This window comes from Rutidosis leptorrhynchoides, chromosome 1 (assembly GCF_046630445.1).
Source record: "Rutidosis leptorrhynchoides isolate AG116_Rl617_1_P2 chromosome 1, CSIRO_AGI_Rlap_v1, whole genome shotgun sequence".
Taxonomy (NCBI): Eukaryota; Viridiplantae; Streptophyta; class Magnoliopsida; order Asterales; family Asteraceae; genus Rutidosis; species Rutidosis leptorrhynchoides.
Window position 1 is genome coordinate 73,253,108 of NC_092333.1, and position 9,604 is coordinate 73,262,711.

Here is a 9,604-nt window from a genome sequence, read left to right on the forward strand (position 1 = left end):
CTCTTTTACGATAACTTCTCTCATACGCTTCGAGTAATTGGATTGTTTTATCCATATTATTCAACAGTGATAAAACTCTAGTTATCGACTCATATTCGTCATGAAAACATTTTTATTGTTAGCCATGACGACCTTACTCAAATTTCAGGACGAAATTTCTTTAACGGGTAGGTACTGTGATGACCGGGATAATTTTGACTTATTCTGAACTAAATTCTCAATATGGTTTAATATTTCTGACACGATAAGCAAAGTCTATGAAGTTAAATCTCAAAATTTTGAACTATTCAATTACCCTTCGATTGTTCTCAATGATTCGTGAACAATTATATGTAAATAGATACATATACTATAACTTGAAAACGTAACAAAGTGTTGAGTATATGATACTGTGAATTAAAATTTATTGGTTTGATTACCTGATCGATATATTTAACTACGGAGATAAAAGATTATGCAAAACGATTGAATTAAAAGATATTTATTGAATCCCTTAAGGATTATAATATTATTACGAGTCTCTGTTGTGAGGTCCACGTTGATTTAAGAAATCGTTCATTTTTAACGATATTCGAAATAAATATTAAAGTGTTTGTTTAAATAACGTAATTTGAACACATACAATAATAAGGAATATTAATTGTTGGAATTAGATATGAATAAACTTGCGATATGTATTTTAAAACGTGTTTATTAATATTGAAAATATATATTTAACAATACGATAAAATATAATATTAACTTGGTCATAAAACGAATTGTTATTATATATATATTAACAAATAACGAGAAGATGATTTATAGAAGTAAATGACCAAAACACTCAAAAGTATAAGTTATATCTCGAGTGGTATAGTTTATGGACAATTTAAGACTATATTTTGATAAAGGTACGAGTCGCGAAACGTAATGTACAAGTTTTCTCAGCGTACGAAAGGACGTTCGAAAAACCGGAACCGGGACATAAGTCGAGTGATGATGTACGACTTATCGGAACAAAAAGTACAAGTCAACTATGCATGTGAATTTAATATAATATATATTAATTATATAAATTAAATATATTATATATATAATTAAATAATATGTCGACAAGCAAGAAAACAAACGAAAGTGAGCTGTCCAGACAGGCCATGCGATCGCATGGCATTTGCACTGAAAGCCCATGCGATTGCATGGGCATCAGATTCAGTAAACATGTATAAAAGCTCGATCGTTTCTGATTTTTGATGCATTCCATCCATCTCTCTCTCACACTCTTATATTTATATTTATTATTATTATTATTATTATTATTATTATTATTATTATTATTATTATTATTATTATTATTATTATTATTATTATTATTATTATTATTAAGATTAATATTTTTATTAATCTTATTATTATTATTATTATTATCAGTAGTATAATAATTATTAGTATTATACATAAAATACTACGACGAGGTTATGTCTAAACGATTTCAAAAATGGTTTACGAGCAAGCTAGAGCTAAGGAAATTATGGGTTATTGCCAAGGAGGTTATGGGTAATGTTCGGGGGTATATATATGAATCAAACCTAGTGTTTATAATCTCTGTTGCGTCTACGTACTTTTCTATAATATTGAATCTCAATATTCATACGTAAGCACTTATGAAATGACCCGCCCTAATCCATCTGGATGAAGTCATCAAGAACTGGTTCCATTGCGATGATCGACTCCAAATACTGTCTTTAAAATGAACAAATGCACAGCGGAATGTTTCTTTTATACCTGAGAATAAACATGCTTTCAAGTGTCAACCAAAAGGTTGGTGAGTTCATAAGTTTATCATAAAACAATAAAATTCATCATTTTGATAGACCACAAAATTTAAATGCTGCATGGTACAAATGGGCCCGAATCCTATACCCACCTGTAATGTACATGCTATATCTTTTAAATACAGTACATCTTTCTCATGTACGAAACCATTTTTCATAAATCATAGTAACGGTACACATATCTTGTGCACAAAAATAACATACACATAATCTGTGTATAAAATCATTCTCTCGATATATAACATTCACATCAACTGGTGGCAATTATCATGTCCACATAATTCTATGGTGGCAATTATCATGTCCACATAATTCAATGGTGGCAATTATCATGTCCACATAATTCAATGGTGGCAATTATCATGTCCACATAATTCAATAATATTCCGCAGAACTTCTGTTTGCATAATAATTCATTCGAGGAATGTTTTGCTTGTGTCTATCTTGTCAAACATTTATAAAAGTATTTCATGTATTCGCAGTTCAAAATATATTTCAAAAGCATTTAATAAAGCAGTTATAAAAACAGCGCATGTATTCTCAGTCCCAAAAATGTAAAGAGTAAAAGGGAGCAAATGAACTCACCATACTGTATTTTGTAGTAAAAATACATATTACGATATTGAACCATGCAGGGTTGGCCTCGGATTCACGAACCTATTTTAGTTGTAATTATATTAAAACACATAATTGAATTCGAACAACTTTATATATATATGTAAATTCATTAGTTATATCCTTTTTATATTAATAATATATATATTTCATATTTTCATTAAAAATATTAATTTTATAAAAAAATATGATAATAGTTATAATACTTGATTTTACTAATAAAGGTAATAATTATATTAATGATAATAATAATAAAACTAAAAGTTGTAAAATGATACAAGTAATAATATTAATGAAAATAAGTTATATTATTTTCATAATAATAATAATAATAATAATAATCTTAATCAAAGTGATAATAGAAATTCCTATGTTGATAATACTAATAATTCTAAAATTTTAATAAAAATACTTTTATTGATTTTTATATTGGTAATAATAATAATAATAACAATATTAATGAATATATAATAACAATAATTTTAATCATAATAATAATAATAATAATAATAATAATAATAATAATAATAATAATAATAATAATAATAATAATACTAAATGTTAATACCTTGTAATGATAATAATATTAGTAATCATAATATTAGTAATAATTTACTTTCTTTAATCATAATAATAATAATAATAATAATAATAATAATAATAATAATAATAATAATAATAATAATAATAATAATAATAATAAATGTTAACTTATAATACTAGTAATTATAATACTAATAATAATAATAATCAAAATAATGTTAATGATAATGATAATAATTATAACAATAATAATAATAATATTAATAATTTTTGTGATGAGAACTACCTTCCAATAGCCTTTATAAAAAAAAAATTGCCCCGTGCCAGGCTCGAACCCATGACCTCTCGTTCCCTTAAAACACTGCCTAACCATCCATCCAATTCAGTTTTTCTAAATTTAAACGCATCCCTTATATACTTAACGTTTTATTCTTTTCTTTTCTGGGTTCTGTATCTTCTTCTTTCTTAATTCAAAACCCAATTTATCATCATCATATACCTTTACTTATCCATTATTATCATAATCGCTTTATCCATGATCATAATCATAATCTAATCACAAAGTCACGAACACTTCTGATTTATTATCATCTTTCGTTAAACTGCCACACTCTCATCAACTTATTTGAATTTGGGCTCCGGTCCAATTGGATAAAAACTATAACAGCCCAAATTAAATTAGGTACGAGGTGGCCTAATACTCTAACTGGTATCCATTCGATATTTGCTATCATAAACTTTTTTGTTTATCTTGGTTTTTTTTTTTCACCGAACAGGCCACCACCTAATTGTTTTATAAACTAATATCAAGTCGTGGACTTGATTCTTAATGTCGGCCATGAGATTTTAAATGTCCCACCTAAATTTGTTTATCTAGGAAAAGTGGTAAGCAATGTAATTTAATATTCTCTCCACTAGTTAATAAATTGGCAAGTGAGGTATTTATAATGATAAAGCTTGTCGAATAAAGAAAAGAATAGGAAAGAATATCAAGAATAGAAGTAGTAGTCGGCTCACAGTTTTGGTTAGGTGATCGTGATGTCAATTTGGTTTTCAAAATTGATTTCATGATCTTTGGTTGTCTGGTTCGAGTTAATTACTGTTGTTGCTGATCGTAAAGTAGTAAGTATGCAGGCCTGTGGTTGTTGTGGTTATGTTGGAGGTGAGGCTGTGAAGGTGGTGATAGGTGATGGTGTTTGAGGTGGTTTGATGATCGTGGAAGTCAAATCTGAATTAGAAGAGCACGATAGGTAACTGAAGATAGAGTGGTGGTGACATGGGGTGGTAGCTCAATGATGGTGGAGGTTTATGTTGAAGTTCAAGAGATAGAGAAGAGATACTGCAGTTTTGTTCGTGGTGCCTGGACAGAAAATGAAAACGGTAACAATATTTATAAGTGGTTTACGTATTTGCTAGTAGAAAACAATAGCATTAGTAGCAATTTGTAATGAGAATGATGATGTGGGTTTGATTTGTCGAAGAATTTACAAGAAAGAAAGAAGTAGATGGGTGTCGTGAAAGAAGGCAAGAATCATTTGATTATGTCCTCAAGTGTTCATATGTAATAAATGGAATAGAGATGATCGACAGATGGAATCATTCCAGGAAGAAAAAAATGGAAAGCAGATATAGACTCTCAACTGATTTTGTTTGATAATGAATTCAAATGGGGTTTTCAATAATCCTGACATAACCGATGGATGTATAGATATAATGTGCCGACAGTTTATTCTAGCCAAAGAGAAGAGAACAAAAAAAAAATAAAAAAAATAATAATAAAGCAGATGGTATAGCTAACTAACTCGTACCATTCTCTCTCTTTTTTTTATAAAGGATATATTAATAATTAATAATTATAATTATATTAATAAAAATATAAATACTAATAATAATAATAAAATAATATCACTAATTTTATTAACAATAATAACAATAATAACAATAAATAACAATGATACTAATAAGATACTAATAATCATATTAATTTTAATTAATAAGTTTAATAATAAGAATGATAACAGTAATAATCATAACATTTATAACTCTTAAAATAATTACATTAACAATAATTATAATACTAATACTTAATAACAACAATTATAATAACTGATAATACATAAATTATAATTATAATATATTCAATAAACTAATATAGGTATTGAGATTAGTATTGTATTAGTAATTAATAATGAAAGTTATTATGTTAACTATATTCTTAACTTGTATTTACATTTAATATATACAACTTATTTACTTTATATCTTATTGTACTTATTTAATTTTAATGTTTAAATTATATTTTATAATTTCAAATTACTACATATATATATATATATATATATATATATATATATATATATACACACACACACACACACATATACATACATATTTAATTACAAATAATTATTCGTGAATCGTCGAGAACAGTCGAAGGTCAAATGGATATATGATACAGTTCAAAAATTTTGAGACTCAACATTATAGACTTTGCTTATCGTCTCGAATTCATATTAAGATTAAGTTTAAATTTGGTCGGAAATTCCCGGGTCATCACAGTACCTACCCGTTAAAGAAATTTCATCCCGAAATTTGAGTGAGGTCGTCATGGCTAACAATAAATATGTTTTCCTGACGAATTTGAGCTGATAAATAGAGTTTTATCATTATTAAATAATACAGATAAAATAATTCGATTATTCGAAGAGCACGAGTGAAGCTATCTTAAAATAGTGAAATGAGATAATAATGTTTCATCATATCCTTTGACGTAGGTATGGTGGATTTTCGGAGTTTAAGGGATTTAAAGAAAATCTTCGAAATCTAAAAGATTTGATTCTTCGGCGAGTAAGGAAAATAAGATCTCTATAATTAAATCCGGTGATCTGCCTCGATTACTCTATCTGATATTTCCATTATAAATTAAACTCTTCCGTTCCATTATATCTCACCATTCCCATACTTTCTTTCTTAGTTCATACATCCAAAAGATTGTAAAAATGCTTAATCCCGTTCTAATCCTTGTTATTTTCCTAATTATCATTTCTGTCATCCTTCTTTTCAATCTTCCACCAGAAGAATCTGTTCACTTCTACTATTACCTTGGGGTGATACTATTCTTAATTATACCGTGTTTTTATATTGCTATTCTTATTAATATCCATGGTTTGTAATCTCCGTGTTGTTATTGGGCTTTATATTTTCTCTTATATTTCGAAGTCCCTGCTTCCATTTTCTATAATCATTGTCATCCACAGTTAATGCTCTCTCCTATTTTGCTGCGATTTATACTCCAATTTTCTATTTCTTCTGGAGTTTTGTCCCTTTGTTTCTTCTTTTTACGATTGGACATCTCTGGTAATGGTCCAGAATTCGTAGATATGGAGTTTCGAATGAATTTAATGTTCTAAACAAGAAAGAACGTTATAGCACGATTTGATTTGTCAAATTATCAGAATCATTGAGAATAGAACTATCAAGAATATATTTTCTTGATATGCTCAGAATTTATTCAGAATGAAAGAGTTATGTAACATGGCACAAGATGACGTTATGATCTGTGAATCATCATGTCCCAATAGAAACTCAGCATGACTTACTGTAATATAATCACGTTGATCAAGTGTCATTATATTATACTAACTCATGCATCAGTTCCCCAACACTACTTCAAAACATTCATTCATAATTTATACATAGGTTTTACAGAAGTTTCCAATATAATGTAATACAGAGAGCACGAAGAGATAATTAATTTCGGACAAGAAGGGTTATGAAAATATCCTCAGAAATATCGAAGATATTTATGATGATATTTTGGGATTTCTAAGTTCGATAGTTAATGAAGAAAGATTTTACGCAAGATTTTAACATGAGTACGGAGCAAGATATTCGTTGAAGGTTTCATCGGATCCAGAATTACCTGGATTCTTTGAATATAGGGTATGGTCCTTGTATTTGTCCTTGGTCTCCTTCGTGGTTAGCTCAATCCGTTTTCCAGTTCCAACTTTTCTGAGCTTTTCCAACATACTATTCTTTATCATCAAACTTCCGATAATTAAGGTCGTTTGCGGTTGTCTATGGTTTCTGCTGCTTCATTCAGCTTTTTCAACATTCAAAGTATTGATTTGTGACTGAGTGCTTTTTAGAATTTCAGAATGGAATATCATAATTCTAAGAGATAAATGTTATATGTTTACATATAACTGTTGATGTAGACATGCTGCGAGATTTCAAAATATTGATTGTTGATCCTCGGTGTTTAGTACGGCAATTATCGTTATCAGATGCAGATGAGTAGATGATAGGATTTCAATGAATATAATAACTTTTCATAAAGTCAAAGATCAATGATGTTGCTGGTAAGTTTACTGCTAATGTAGTGAGATATAAGCAGTTTTCCGGTATCGATGACAAAAGATAACTTATATATCCGGGTTATAATAAGCTAATCCGAGTGAAAAGTCGAAGTTGACTTGTTGGAGCTGTGACAAAATTGGCTAATTTGAAGAGGGATTATAAAGTTATTTTCGGCAATAATAACGCCAAAGGAGCTAGCACAAGTACGTGTTAACGTTTACTCAGGTTCTGAGTGTTTTCAGGTGCATAACTATATGTATCAATCTTTTCTTCCATAGATGAAGTGCGGTTGGTTCATCCTCTCGATTAAGGTGTTTTCAAGGATCATGAAAGGTTTGAACGCAGATTATAATTGTCAATATTCAATGAGATTTAAGATGAAATCAAGTGGCAAACTTGAAGAATTGTTTAGTTTCATATATTATAATCAATATTTTAATTCATTTTAATTGTCCAATGTTATTGGTCCATAGTCGATAGTCCACTCTTAACAGTCCAATAATTCTTATATAATTTAATATATAATATTCGAATTAATTAATACGTATCGTGACCCGTGTACATGTCTCAGACTCGATCACAACTCAAAGTATATATATATTTTGGAATCAACCTCAACCCTGTATAGCTAACTCCCAACATTACTGCATATAGAGTGCCTATGGTTATTCCGAAATATATATATAGATGGGTCGATATGATATGTCAAAACCTTGTATACGTGTCCCGATATTTAAAGTGCGTAAAATAAATAACAGAATTTAAATGACGATAAATAAAATTGCGATAATATAAATTGCGATAAATAAATTGCTATAAATAAAATGTAATCAGTTAGCTAGGAACAGTTAGCTAGGATTTTGTTAGCGTGGATTCTAAACAAAATTTCTCATAATTAATTTGTTTGTTTCTAACAAATTTTATTCCATCAAATGTTTTCTTCATTATGCCACTTGTTGGATTCTGATAGATCAAAATCCAGATATGAAATTGAATGAAAATGGTTATTCTGCGGTGAACGGATTCGTATCTTTGTAGATGTAAGTAGGATAGTAAATGACTGTTGAATCAGATTCGAAGAATGTACAGTGTAACTTATTAATGTGAAATCTAAATATTCCTCGAGTATTACCTACCCGTTAAAATATTTTCATCATTAACAGTTTGTACAAAAGAATTTTTTTTAATTACAATCTTTATAAAAATATACTTGCGCATATATTTTCTTCAGATGTAACCATGGATTTAATGAGTCAATATGATATTAAACTCATTTGATTTACCATTGGAACAAGAATATATAATCTCTAAAACATTAGAGATTACATAATCGTCATGTTGAACGAAGATAAATGATGTAGAACGATACGTAGAATGATGATTATACTCGAGGTACATAATGAGATGTTGAGGCATGTTTTGTTGAAACTTGAGTTGTTGGTGGTACTGGTATTGATGTTGGTGGTACTGTTGGTGCCGATGATGTTGCTGAAGCTGGTACATTTTGTACCATATTTTCCAAGGTTACAACTCGGGCGCAAAGCTCGTTGACTTCTTCCATTACTCCAGGATGATTGTCGATCGGAATGAGCGGATGAATAAGGTTTAGAATTTGATGTAGTATATAATCGTGACGAGATACTCTGGAAATGAGAGAGAAAATGGTGTTTCGGACAGGTTCACCGGTAAGTGCTTCAGGTTCTCCGCCAAGAGGTAAATTCGGTTGGTAAAAAGGATCGCCTTCTTCGCGCCTCCATTGATTAAGTCGACTAAGAACCCATCAGATGAATTAGGGATGGCTGATTGATTGATTCATTTTGGTGACACCACTTTCGGAGCTTAGGTGAATATCCATGTCGGAATAGCTGTCGGAATAACTATCGGAATAGTTATCGAAATCTGAAGGACTCGAACTAGTTGAGGGATTCATCTCGTACGATCAGATGAAGGATTTTCGATAAGAAATAGATTATAAGATGTAGATTAGTACCATGCAATACATAATTTACATATGCATATATAATACTAAAATCCCATAAGTCGTGGAGGAATCTACGGAAGCTGTCAGGCAAAGTCTACAGTAACAGATATGCTAAGATATGAATTAGCAGATACGCTAAGATATGAATTTATCTATACACTGTCTATGCAATAGAGCTAGTAAAATGTGTCTAGTCTTTAAGGATGATAAGCAAATAATTTTCGACACTAATGATAAGCAAAACTTTTGACATGCAGACACGGTCGAAGTCCAGACTCACTAATGCATCCTAACG